At 42.5% G+C, this 13,658-nt stretch overlaps 1 non-coding gene across 1 annotated transcript; it reads left to right on the forward strand.

Annotated features, from left to right (window-relative positions):
- Positions 1 to 11,926: 11,926 nt before the first annotated feature.
- Positions 11,927 to 12,035, forward strand: LOC136478709 (small nucleolar RNA R71). The gene has a single exon (XR_010764425.1). It is a non-coding gene; the product is annotated as a small nucleolar RNA R71 (small nucleolar RNA).
- Positions 12,036 to 13,658: the final 1,623 nt, after the last annotated feature.

Genomic DNA, 13,658 nt, shown 5'->3' on the forward strand with positions numbered 1-13,658 from the left:
TTTCTTTTGAAAAAAATAAAAACATACACATGATGAGTTCATGTACGACAAAAGTTTGAATTCCTACCACAGTTATATATGTTAGATTAGGAAAACCTACTACATAGATGATGCTTGTCTTTGCATTGAGTTTTGTCAAGCTTTGTGATCCTTATAAAGAGCTTATCATGTTTTTAAAATCAAGATCACGTACACACTACCCAAATATGCACTATTCATACACTAGGAATATGCGCAAAAACATGATTTCCATTTAGATACACCCAAAAGTGTTTTACTCTTACACTGAGAGTAAACATAAAAATATAATTGTTAGGACTTTATTCAATGCTCTAGGTTCTTGTTTATATTTCTCTTGAAAGTTTTTATTGCAAAAAGAGGCATGAGGCAATGTAAAAGTATGTTTCTCTAACAAAAAAATGGACACAAAAGAAGTCCAAAGTAAAGTAAAGTAAAAAAAGAGAGAAAAAGATAGCTCATGATCTCATTGCAATGTTTCAATAAAAAGAGAGGTATGTTTTAAGGAGCATAATAGAATTTGGATAGCCACTATATTATATATTTAGCCACCAAATATTCCACACACATGCATATCTTGATTTGATTGTATGACATGTTCCTCTTTGGATCCCAAGTTTGACTTTACAATATATGCATTGCAAGTAATGCTCAGATATATTTTTCCTACCTATGAACTCCACAAAGGCTTAGGGAAAGGCATCATCAAATGCCTTGGTGAGGATCCACAAATACCACATATAAAGAGAGCTTAGAGAGTGAGGATCCAAAAATACCTCATATATAGAGAGACTTGAGAGTGTCATACAAAGTGTCGGTATTTTTTACTGGCACATATTCGGTTCATGGAGGAACTCGCCTGATGCAAAGAGCAAGCACAGTAGAGACATGGGATTTATACTAGTTTGGATCCCCAAGAAGCGAGTAAAAGTCATACGTACAGTTGCTACTTGTTTGTATTACGATCTCATCGAATAGTGAGATGGCGATTACAATATGGCTATGCCTATGAGAGTTTCGATGATTACAACAGAGCAGATAACTAACTATTTATATCAGAGGCCTACTTGCCCTACAAGTTACATAGTCGTGCCCTAGTAGGAGTCTTGGTGTGATCTTCGGATATCCTTTCTCGAAAAGGCGAGCTGTGAGCCTTTTGGTCTTCTTCGGTACGGATTCGGTAGGTAGCATATCCAATAGTCGGGAATCCTAGGAGTATGGCACTATAAGTAGCCCCCCAGCTTATCGGTCAATCAGGACTCGATAACTTTCTTGTTCTTAGGCCTTTGCTGGGTGTTTGAAATTGGGGATTATTGAGAAGGTCTGACTTATATCCAAGGCTAGTTAGTTAGAAGTTATAGAGTCACGTAGTTGGGTGATGAGCTGTTGGGTAAAATACGCCATACTTAGGAGTTGTCTTATCTTGTCAACGCGGTCTTTTCCCAAGTCCGGCGGCAGTTGCAGACACTCAAGTGGCTGCGCCAGCTCGACTTCCAAAAAATACATGTGCCTTGAGATTAATGCATCTCTTCGGTTTGTGGGTGATGATTGGTTGCCTTCCCAATCACTCTGGCCTTGGGTTTATAAGCAGGCATCGAAGTGTTGGATTTGGATCCACTTAGCACCTCCATATTAGCAATCATGAGAACAAAGAACACCGCTCCCTGCTACAAGATCCCTCGCCTACTGCTCAGGGGTTCGCCTGGGTAGTTCACTAAGGCCTCACCTCCTTCACCTCCCTTGGTGTCATCATTTCCAATTTCAGTGTCACCTACTGCTCCCACTTCAACTCTATCCTCAGCCCCAACGCTCTTTTGAGGGCAGACCATGGTCATCAAGAAGGAGAAGGAAGAGGCTATGGCGAGCGCCACGATGATCGCTACCCTAGCCCTAGAGAGGCCTGAGTCAAGTGCTCCGCCGAAGGGAATGATTGAGCTCTCCGACGATGAATCACAGGGTTTGATTGCTTCCTTTGCTGCCACCGTCAGCACCGGTCCCTCTGCCGCCAGCCCCTCTACTACTCGGGTTGCCGCCATGGTAGATATGAGTGGTGACTGGGAATTTTCCCGACAACTCTCTGCTGAGCTAAACCAGGAAGAGATCCCTGGTGACAAGGAACTTGCCTAGAAGCTCTTTGTCGAGCTAAACTAGGAAGTCATCGAAATCCTCGATAATGGGGCCCTGGTGGACCTGGATGGCGATGATGAAGGCATCGTAGTGGTGGACACCGGTGAGGAGAAGGAAGTTGTCCAGGAGACGAGGAGAAGGAGGGGACTTCAGCCGATGTCGGGCTACCGGAGCAAACCACCGTGGTTCCTAGTCCTCAACCAAGCGCCTGAGCTTGGTGATGGTCACCTTGATCGGGTCGTTCTGTCCCTGTACCGCAAGGAACTCATCGTCCTTGTAGATCAGGATTTGGTGCGACCCGACTTGTTGATTGGTCTAAGAGTAGTGAATTAGGGTTTTTAAATTATCCCATCTATAAATCCACTTTTTAGCGAAGTTATCGATGAAAGAAAATGTTTCTGCCAGTCCATTTTTGCATTTTAATGTTCGCACATTGTCTGCATAGTAAAAGGCTGATAATGACTCATGTTAATGGTTCAACAAGTCGATTTGTCTGTCTCAAGCTGGTCGGGTTTTAGCAAACTCTCATTTGTTAACTGAAGATGATGTTATTTTTTCCTTCGCACATTGGCCGTGGGTTTGTGTATCTCCCAACATTTATGTGGACTCAGGCATTTTAGCTTTACATAATCAAAAATTTTGGACTAGTGAATATGTATATGGTAGCCCCCGACTCTTTATCTGGATTGGAATTCAGATGAAGAGTAAATACTAGTTGGTAAAGTTTAGCAGCTTTGTTGCTCTTTATATGAACATTTGAACAAAATCCTAGATAAAGAGCAATGATCCGCTTGGAGAACTATCGAACTAGCAACCAGGGTAGCCCCTAAGCCTTTGGCTGCATTTACAATGGGCTCGCACGATGCAACCAGCAGGCTCCAGCCCCCGAGCATGCAAATTATGAAGGGGCAAGATCCTAACTGTACATGTAGAAGAAATGTTGAATGAACAACACAAAATTGAAGTAAAACATATCTTTTAGGTGTAAAAATGCTGTAGTTGGTCCATATTCCATGTGTTTGGGAGTATATCGCCGTTGATTTTAGCCAATCTATAAGCCCTCGGGCGAGCTATCTCAACCACGATGTACGGTCCCTACCAAGGAGAAGACAGTTTGGTTCTATCCTTTATATGCTGGTCCTTTTTAGGACTAAATCCCTGATGTTTAAAGCTTGACTCTATCACGCTCTTCCTCGAGCAGCATTAGGGCGAGATCACGACGCTCAGGCTCTTCTTTTTCGGAAAACATCAATACTCATGGCGACTTAAGTCGTATGTCTGGTGGGAGTACTGCCTCGACACTATACACAAGGAAGAATGGGGTCTCACCCATTGCACGACTAGATGTCGTGCGCATTGACCATAATACTGTCAGGACTTCTTGTGCCCATGTTTTGTCATAGGCTTTAAGCCTGTTAAAAATTCAGGTCTTAATCCCTTGCAATATTATACAATTTGCTCATTCGACATTTCCGTTGGTCATCGGGTGGTTTACTAAAGACCGAGGATGTTTTATTTCATAGGTGGCGCAAAAATTTTCAAACTTCTTGCTTATAAATTGTGTTCCATTGTCTGATATTAGTCGATTGGGTACACCAAAATGCATTACTATGTCATGCAAGAATTTGACTATGTTTTCCTTGGTGATATGTCCGACCGGCTCTGCCTCGACCCATTTGGTAAAAGTATCGATGGCAACGATCAGGAACTTGTATCCTCCTTGGGCCTTTGGAAATGGTCCTAGTATGTTGATACCCCACATGGCAAATGGCCAGGATAGTGGAATTGTATTTAACGCTTGGGTCGGCTGGTGTATTTGCTTTGTGAAAAATTGACATGATTCACAAGTTTTGACCAGGTCGGTACCATCTTGAAGAGTTGTTGGCCAGTAAAATCCTTGTTGAAAGGCTTTACCTACCAAGGCCTCATGAAAAATATGGGACCCATAGATTCCTTTGTTGATGTCACGGAGCAAACTAATGCCCTCGGTCTGTGTGATGCATTTGAGAAGAACCCCATTATGGCCCCGTTTATAGAGGATATCGTCAACCATTGTATAGAGCATGGCTTTATAGCTGGTTCGTTCCATATCTGCACCATCGACCAGAGTATCCTGGTTTGTGAGGTATACCTAGATTGGATTCATCTAGTTCTCCCCATTTCTAACTAGAGCAACAGCATGAGCCAGATCGCCCAGCATAGACTTCCCAAGGAATTCGCTGAGTATTTCCTCGTCGCTTGATGGATCAAGCATGGGTATGGACCCGACTTTGAGAACGGGATAGAGGGTTTTTCACGCACTTCGACCAGGACGTCTCCCGATAGGTGATGTCGTGAAGCTACTCGACTGGCTAAGGAGTCGACATCGATGTTATATTTTCACGGAATGAACTAGGCTTCAAGTTTGTCAAATTTCGACTCTGACCATCAGTATGCTTGTAGATATGAAGCCATGTTCTCGTTTGTTGCTCGATATCCTTTGGATGTTTGTTGGGCAACTACTTCTGAATCCCCTTTCACAAGTAGCCTTTGGATTCCCAAGGATATCACAAGTAGCCTTCGGATTCCCAAGGATATGGTAATTCACAAACCAATCAATAGGACTTCATACTCAGCAATATTGTTGGTCAAAACTGGGTTAGTGAAATTAATTTGAATTGCGTACCTTGTAGTGTCTCCCTCTGGTGATACCAAGACAACTTTGGCCCCCGCGTCGTTTTTACACTTTGCGCCATCATAAAACATGAGCCAATGCTCGGGGTTCTGTGCTGCCTCTTTAGGTTTAGGTTTGTTCACTCTGCAACGAAATCAGCTGGAGCCTATGATTTCATCGCAACTTGAGGTACAAATTGTATGTTGTATTGTCCTAGCTCTATGGACCATTGGGCTATCCTGCCGATGGCATCCTGGTTGTGTACAATAGTGCCAAGTGGATAAGATGAGACCACTTTGACCTTATGACTCAATAAATAATGCTTAAGCTTTTGAGAAGAAATTAGTACGGCATACAATAACTTCTGGATGTTACGGTACCTGGATCAGGCGTCATGGAGGCACTTACGAAATAGATTGGATCCTGCTTTGTGGATTTTTCACCTGACGCTCGACCACCAAGACCGCGCTAACAACTTTGGGGGTTGCTGCTACATATAGAAGCATGACTTCGCCATCCTTTGGAGGCACAAGAGTCGGTAATTGTTTCAGATATTGCCTGAATTTCTAAAATGCTTCCTTGGCCTGTTCGTTCCATTGGAAACCATCATGTTTATGTATCAATTTATAAAATGGCATACCTCATTCACCTGACTTGGATACGAATCGACTTAGGGCTGCCATCATTCTAGCTAGTTTTTGGACTTCCTTATGGCTGTGTGGAGACTGCATATCTTCGATAGCCTTGACCTTCTTGGGGTTTCCTTCGATGCCGCGCTAAGACACCAAATACCGAGTAACTTACCCGAAGAAAAGCCAAATGTACTTTTATCAGGATTGAGCATCATTTTGTTCTTACGTAAATTGTTAAAAGTTTCCTTTAAGTCAGTGATTAAATCACCTCTGGATTTTCTTTTAACAACTATGTCATCTATATGTGCTTTGACATTACGGCCAATTTGGCCTTCAAGGAAAATATGAACACACTTTTGATATGTAGAACTAGCATTCTTTAGGACAAAAGGCATCTTAATATAACAGTATACACCAAAAGGAGTTACAAATGCAGTTTTTTTCCTCATCATCTATGCACATGCTAATTTGATGATACCCTGAATAGGCATCTAGGAAACATAGCAATTCGCATCTGGAGGTTGAATCTACAATTTGATCTATCCTGGGAAGAGGATATTCATCCTTTGGGATTGCTTTATTCAAGTCAGTGTAGTCCACACACATTTGCCATGTACCATTGGGCTTCTTCACCATGACGGGGTTCACTAGCCACTCTAGAAAATGGACCTCTCGTACGAAACCTGCCTTCAACAGATAGTTAATTTCGTCTCGTATGGCAGCTCGCTTTTCAAGGGTGTACCGTCCTTACTTCTATCTGACTGGTCGGGCGCCAGCTGCTAGACCAAGTTTGTGCTCGATTACTTCTCTGGGGATCCCAGGCATATCAGATGGTTCCCATGTGAACACATCTTTATTTGCCTAGAGAAAAGTAATGAGCTCAAGATCCTATTGAGGATCTAGGTTCGACCCGATATTAGTGGTTTCGGCTGGATCTTGAGGATCCAGTGCAACTTTCTTTGTTGACGCATCATCCTAGGTCTCCTTCACTTGAGGAGTAGAATCAGGAGCCTTTGCCAACTCATTGTTGACGATAGTTATCATCCAACATAAATAGTCAACTTTACTTGTATAAATGCATAAAAAGGATCACCAATATAGACTTAGAGGTTTAAACTAACAATTTGCATGAGTTTTGGTGAATCTGTGTTTTCAGCAGGGTTATTTTAGAAAACCGTCAAGGAGGATCAAATCGTCAAATAAAATCATGCTTATCCGTAGCGAAATCAACTTCAGAAGGTTCTAGAAGACTCCACACCTAAGCGAGGGTGAAGCCACTGCTAGGTGGGGTTGGCCAGCCCCACCTAGAGGTCGCCCAGCCCCTAGGGGACCCACCTATTAGCCTCCTTCATACGTCGATTTCCCACCACCTCCTAGGATGCATCTACGCCATCCTTTAAGTCAGTTTGATCCAAGGGCTCACGTTGGACACTCTGGCCAATATAACCAGCCCCTGCCCCCTCCAGAGCACGCTGCCATAAGTCAAGAGTAGACTAGAAATTAGGGTTTATAAAGAGAAGAGAATAGAGCTCCAATTCTCCAAGTTTCTAGTATAGGCTAGCTAGCAAGGTTCAAGTAGAGTTTGGGGTATCGCTTAGGATTTTGGATCTACCATCTAGAGACTGGTATAGCCATTATATCTCTTTATTTAAGACTTTGTGCTACTTCAATACTATGTTGCTATTTATTATGTTCCTAGTTTGCTCTAGTAATATGCTTGATATAGTTACGATTAATGATGAATATATGCATATGTTCGCAAAGCTCTTAGCTCAGTACTCGAGTGAGTTAAGTGGTCGACATTATGTAAGCATGGTGCTTAGATATTGTTTGCCTGCGGATGCCTTCTGCACTCGGGGTCATGTGGTAGATCGTGGATGTAACACTCCCATTGAATCCTTTGTAGTCCACTCCCCATTTATAGAGCACGTAGAACATGATTGCGAAGGAAGACAAGCTCTATTCTTAATCTTCCTTAGTAATGTTCCTTATGCATAAATCTAAAGTTAATTATACTATAGATGAGAGTGTATATACTTGGGTGTACAAAAGACTTAGTAGATAAGTAATGACTTAGGAATCTTTTGCTCTTAACAAATCTCCTACTTAGCCTTACTACATTTTATGAGTATCTATTTCTATCTCTAGAATACCATTATTACCTCACACTTATCATTTATTTATCATTTGACTTACCCCTACCATAGCATGAGAGTTGTTTTATCATAAATATACATATTTGTCAATATCTCTATGCCAACACAACCCCATAGCTCCTCCCTGTTTATAAAAAATATAAATAATGATACCTGGCATACTCCCGAGTGAAATGCTACAATGGTAAATTATCTATGCGCTTGTGGATATCTTATATATATAGTTTACAAGTGTTCTCATAATTACCAACAATGCATTTCTGGCATCATGCTAGGGATGATAACTTAGTTAAGAGTGATGCTAAGAAATGTCAACACTCATCATCTTCTTCACGGTTTTCATATGCACTGGCCACTGGTTCTTGAGCTAGTGGTGCCAGAGCCTTAGCTCAGGCTGCAGCTACTTTGGAGAACTCAGGATCCTTTGGCATTTCCTTTGGCTTTGGGGTAGCCAGAGTCGTAGTCGCCACCACAGTTGTCTTCTATTACTTGGCAGGTCATTCTTTCGGGTCTACCGGGACCTATGTATACTGCATGATCATGTCTAGTGTTTTCATGTCAAAGGCGATGACACCCTTGCGGTCATCATGTATAGTCATCGGGCCACAATGGTAGGGTACTTTGTGTGCCGAGTAGGCAAAATGGGCTACTTCCATGAACTTCTTTAAGAACGGTCTTCCCAAGATGTAGTTATACGCCGAATCAAAGTCTACAACCTCGAATGTGAGGAATTCTAACCTAGTGTTCTCACCTTCTCTAAGGATAACTTGTAGGTCAATTCTCCCAAGGGGGTATGCTGACATGCCCAACATTATACCGTAGAAGGTCTCTTTGACTAGGAGGAGGCACTTTTTGGGCAATCCCATATTGTCATATGCATTGGTGAACAGGAGGTTGAGGCCACTGCTGTTGTTAATTAAGGTTCGACCGACCTTGTAATTTCTGATGTAGGGCTTTATGATCAGCGGGAGCAACGAACCGTCATACAAAATTATGGGATGGTCCTGAATATCCTACTAGATCAGCACCTCTGACAATTTAAGCCTTTTGTCTGAGGGCTAGGTGTTGTTCACCTGGCGCTCGACCTGCTTTAACATGGTATTGGAGGCTGGTGTGGCTGTGCCGCCACAGATTATGGTGATTTCATTTTCCCCCAAGGTGATCGGATCATCGTCGTTATGGGGGTTAGCTTGGTGCCTAGGTGGCTCTTGACTGACTTGGCCCTTAGGCCTATGTGCCTATTCTTCCTCCTAGTTCTGCTTCTTGTAGGCCAAACAGTCTATAAAGCTATGCTTGGTTGAACGGTGAACAGGGCAATAGATGGGAAGGTCTTTAGGTTTACCTTATCATCTCAACGGTGACTTACCCTTTCCTGTGATAAGGACTTCAGCTTCACCGGTCTTGCGCTTCTTGTTCTTGTTCATCTTCTTGTCCTCCACGCCGGACTGACCATGCACTCATGCTCGGGCATCATATGCCTTCGCCGTTGCATCGAGAATCTTGTAGAGTTCAGCAACCATCTTTGGGTTCGTTCGTCCTTGCACCCTTGCTCAAAGGCCATAATTACCCTATCTTCACTCATGTCAGAGATTGTATTATGAATCTCGCTGAACCTACGGATAAAATCCTGAAGATGCTCATCGGGTTTCTGAATACATGCAAATAGGTTGTCCTCGTGGCCGGGATGGCTGTAAGTTGCATAAAAGTTGGCTTTGAATAGCTGGCATAGATGCCTCCAAGAATGGACTGTGCACTAGGGCAAATTCATCAGCCTTGTTCGAGTAGACCCTTGAAGGACAGTTGGTAGGAAATTGGCTTTTACATAGTCATCTCCTGCTACTGCCTCGATCAACATCTCATAGATCTAGATCCACTCCTTGGGGTTGGTAGTCCCATTGTATTTCTCAACGGGTCCAGGGCGAGACTTGTCTGGCCATATCACCTGGTGCAAACTATGCGTGAATGCTAAATAGGGGTGACCGAACAGTTCCTGTGCTAGGCCATGTTGACATTGATGGTTTCCCAAGCATCATGATTTCTGTGATGCGTCTCAAGTTTGGGCCATCGATCTTGGCCTTGCCTTGGATGATAGTGGTTTCCTACCGATCAATTAGATCTCTCAGGAGGAAGGTTATGACCTTCTAGTCTAAGATCAGGACTTGGTTGCTTTGGCATCTATGCATTGCTTCATCTAGTTAATCAGATCCTGAGCCTGTTCAATGATTTTTTCCAAAGGCATGCCTTCTTCTGCCAAGGCCCCCATAGTAAATAGGAGCATTCTGAGCTAGATGTTATCTTCCTGTGTTTCTCCGAAGTTAGAACTTAGATTCCTCATAGTCAGTGTTGATTGAGTCAGTGCCCAAGGCGTAGCTGTATTGAGTGTTGGTGCATTGCTAAGGCATGGAGGTGGTCGAGTAGCTGATGCATCTACTAGGGTTTGATCATGTCTAGCCATATAGATTCGATGACTTTCTAAGGGATTTAACTTACTTTCTGAGTCCTCGAAGTCTAGATCGACCTTAGCAGTTGTCTTTCTTCTCCTCCTCAGTTGGGTGTGCCTAGGAGGTAAAAACCTCCTAACCAGTGTGGGTCAGATCGGGTTCATCGATCCCCATCCACTTGAGGTTGAAATCACTATCATGCTCGAATACCAAGCTTCCAAAGTGGATAGTAGGTGGCATGTTGTGGGATGGTGAATAGATCTGAGGTCCTGATTGGTAGTCGCCCAAGATTTTAGATTTGACTAAAGTCAGAAACACCTCAATGTTGGAACGCGTTGGATCGGCATACCAAACTCCACTGATGATCGGCATGATCACTCTTTGCGCGAAATCTCTCTACCTGGCGCGCCTCTATCGGTCTTTTTTACCGACATATATTCGGTTCTTGGAGAAACTCTCTTGATGCAAAGAGCAAGCATAGTTGAGACACAGGATTTATACTGGTTTGGGCCCCCAAGAAGCAAGTAAAAGTCATACGTCTAGTTGCTACTTGTTTGTATTACGATCTTGTCAAATAGCGAGATGGCGATTACAAGATGGCTATGCCTATGAGAGTTTCGATGGTTACAACAAAGCGGATAGCTAACTATTTATATCCGAGGCCTACTTGCCCTACAAGTTACATAGTCATGCCCTAGTAGGAGTATTGGCATGATCTTCATATATCCTTCCTCAAATAGCCGAGTCATGAGCCTTCGGGTCTTCTTCGGACGGATTCGGTAGCCAGCATATCCGGTAGTCAGGAATCTTGGGAGTATGGCACCATCATAAAGGAATGTCTGAGCTTTATTTAAAAATTTGTAACACTTTGGAAATATGGTTGAGCAAAAGAACTTGAGACATAGTGCTTGTGACTAGATCATTCTATCTTTCAATTACTCAAGACCCAAGTGAAGGCTAAGAAGCCCCATGGTTGAAGGTAATATGGGTAAGTTTGAAAGTTAAGTCAGCTTATTTTAATTCAGAGGAGAATTTTTTATTGAACACTTGTGTACCTTTGAAGCATGAAAACATAATAGCAAATGTTGATCCAATTGTTTAAGTTTAGTTTTCCTAAGGGACTAGCAAAGGTTAAGCTTGGGGGAACTTGTAGACGGTCGATAATGTCAACTATAATCTATTAAAATAATAAATATTTATATTTAAAATCAATCATCAACATAGGACTAGTGGTTTGAAACTAACTATTTCCACAAGTCTTGGTGATTTTATAATTGCAAGAGAATTTATATAGAAAATAGGATAAAGTGGGCCATATTATCACAAGGGAACAAATCCAAACACAACGAAACCAACACCACTGGGCCATAAACCATCATTCATGGGCTAGAGAAGGAGCTCCATGTGTACGAGGGCCAAGGTGGGGTCAAACGAGAAGAAGAGTAATAATTGTTAACTCCCTAGTTGTTGGAGCGCTGATTTCAGCCTTGATGTTGTGGACGGAACCAATTGTCGGTGTTGACGAAGTTGAGGTCCTCTTGGGTTTCAGGGCAGGAATTGCCTGAATGTCCAACATCTCCACAAACTTTGCAAATCATGTGGAAATCTATGGCTTTGAGTGTCTCTTGGGCACTCACCTTCTCATAATGTTTCACTTGCTCCGCGAGCAGATCCATCTTAGCTGCAAGCATGTCAATTCCTTTAATTGAATGCTTACCTCATTTATGGGGTTAGAGTCGATCGTTGCTCCATCCTTGGTTGGAGACCATCTTCTCGGTCAGTGTCTTTGCATTTGCAACACTTAGCGAAAAGAATGCACCACTAGCAGCAGCATCTAAATGGCTCCTATCTAACGACACTAATCCATGGTAGAAGTTCTAGATTGAAAGCCAGTCTTCCATGCCATGGTGTGGGCATGCAGAGACATACTCTTGCATTCGTTCCCAAGCCTCGGGAATCGAATCATCTGCTAGTTGTTGAAAACTAGAGATTTTATTGCACAGAGCATTAGTCTTCCCCATGGGAAAAAACTTAACTAGGAAAGCATTGGAACACTTGTCCCATGTATCTACAGCGTTGCGGTTAGAGTAAAACCATTGCTTAGCCCTTCCTAACAAACAGAAAGGGAAAAGGCAAAGACGTATAGCCTCTTGGCTCTCTCCCTTAATGGTGAATGTGCTACAAATCTCCAAGAAATGTTGGAGGTGAGCATTCGCATCCTCATGGGCTTTCCCACAGAATGGACTATCTTGAACCATCGTAATTAACACTGGCTTAAGCTCAAAGTTAGTGTCCCCGTTGATAGCATTGGGTCCGATGGCGACATTAGCAGCCGAGGATGCAGAAAAATCACAAATGGACTTGTCACCCATGATCATGTAGGGTAGTCATAGGATATGAGGAAAGGATAAACTACTTAGGATAACTAAAAGCCTAGCTACCGAATCTAGCAATATAAGTCCGAGGCCAGTTGCCTTCCCCGGCAATGGCGCCAGAAATGCTTGTTGATATTTCTTAACAACTATTCCACAAGCACATAGAACTATCGCGTAGCATGTAACAGAACCGACCAAATCATAAGAACATAAGTACAAAAACAATCACCAAAGTGATCAAATTCCTGTACTTAAGCTCCCATAATCCTGATAGTCCGGAAATCACGAAGGATTTCAACCAACTCTCGACATACAAACCAAGATCGTAGTGATTCAACACAACACATCATTCGATACAACATTTCGCAAGTGGCATCCAGATTACATCCATCAGAGTGCAAATAAAATATTACAAACCAAGTTCAAATTTTTTGCGGAAGCAACTGTCGTAGAACCGACCAATTTATAAGAGTACAAGTATAATAGCAGCCCGCAAGCGGTCGCACTGTCATACTTGAACCCATATAAACCCGGTAGTCCATCGAGTACCACGACGGGTCTCGATAAACGATTTACAACAACCAAGATTGTACATGATTCAACATACATGCCACATATTACATAAAGTTCACAGATACATTTCATCATCAGAGTATGAATAAAAGTTATTACAAACCGAGTTTGATAGATAAAGCGGAAGCAATTAAGTTCAAAAATAAAGTTTCCAACATAGTTTGATACAGTGCCAAGTAGGATCACGGTCCACAAAAGCAAAGATAGGGATTAATAAAGAAGCCTGCCCAAGGCTTACTCCTCATCCACGGCGGGATAGAAGCAACTCTTGCAATAACCATGATACATAGTGCCATCTGCAACAATGGGAAATAAAACCCTGAGTACGAGAAGGTACTCAGCTAGACTTATCCGTCATGAACCAGAAATAAAATGACTCCAAGGATTATGCAAGGTTGTATAAGTGGACGTAGCTTGACAACATTTTGCATAAAAGCAATTGATGTAGTTGGACCCTTATGACTCCTTTATCAAGTTAATTATAACTATCCATTTCTAGATTAGCAACTATCCTGTGCCAAACATGTGGTATATCAATTTAAAAGCATACAATAATAACCATAGCAGGTATTGTACTTCCATATTCATTCGAACCATCATGTTCCATAACACAGTTACTACGATGTTGGGACTAGCCAAGTTTCTCACTATCCGGGAGAGACGGTGATTCGAATCGATTTCAA

This window comes from Miscanthus floridulus, chromosome 8 (genome assembly GCF_019320115.1).
Source record: "Miscanthus floridulus cultivar M001 chromosome 8, ASM1932011v1, whole genome shotgun sequence".
Taxonomy (NCBI): domain Eukaryota; kingdom Viridiplantae; phylum Streptophyta; class Magnoliopsida; order Poales; family Poaceae; genus Miscanthus; species Miscanthus floridulus.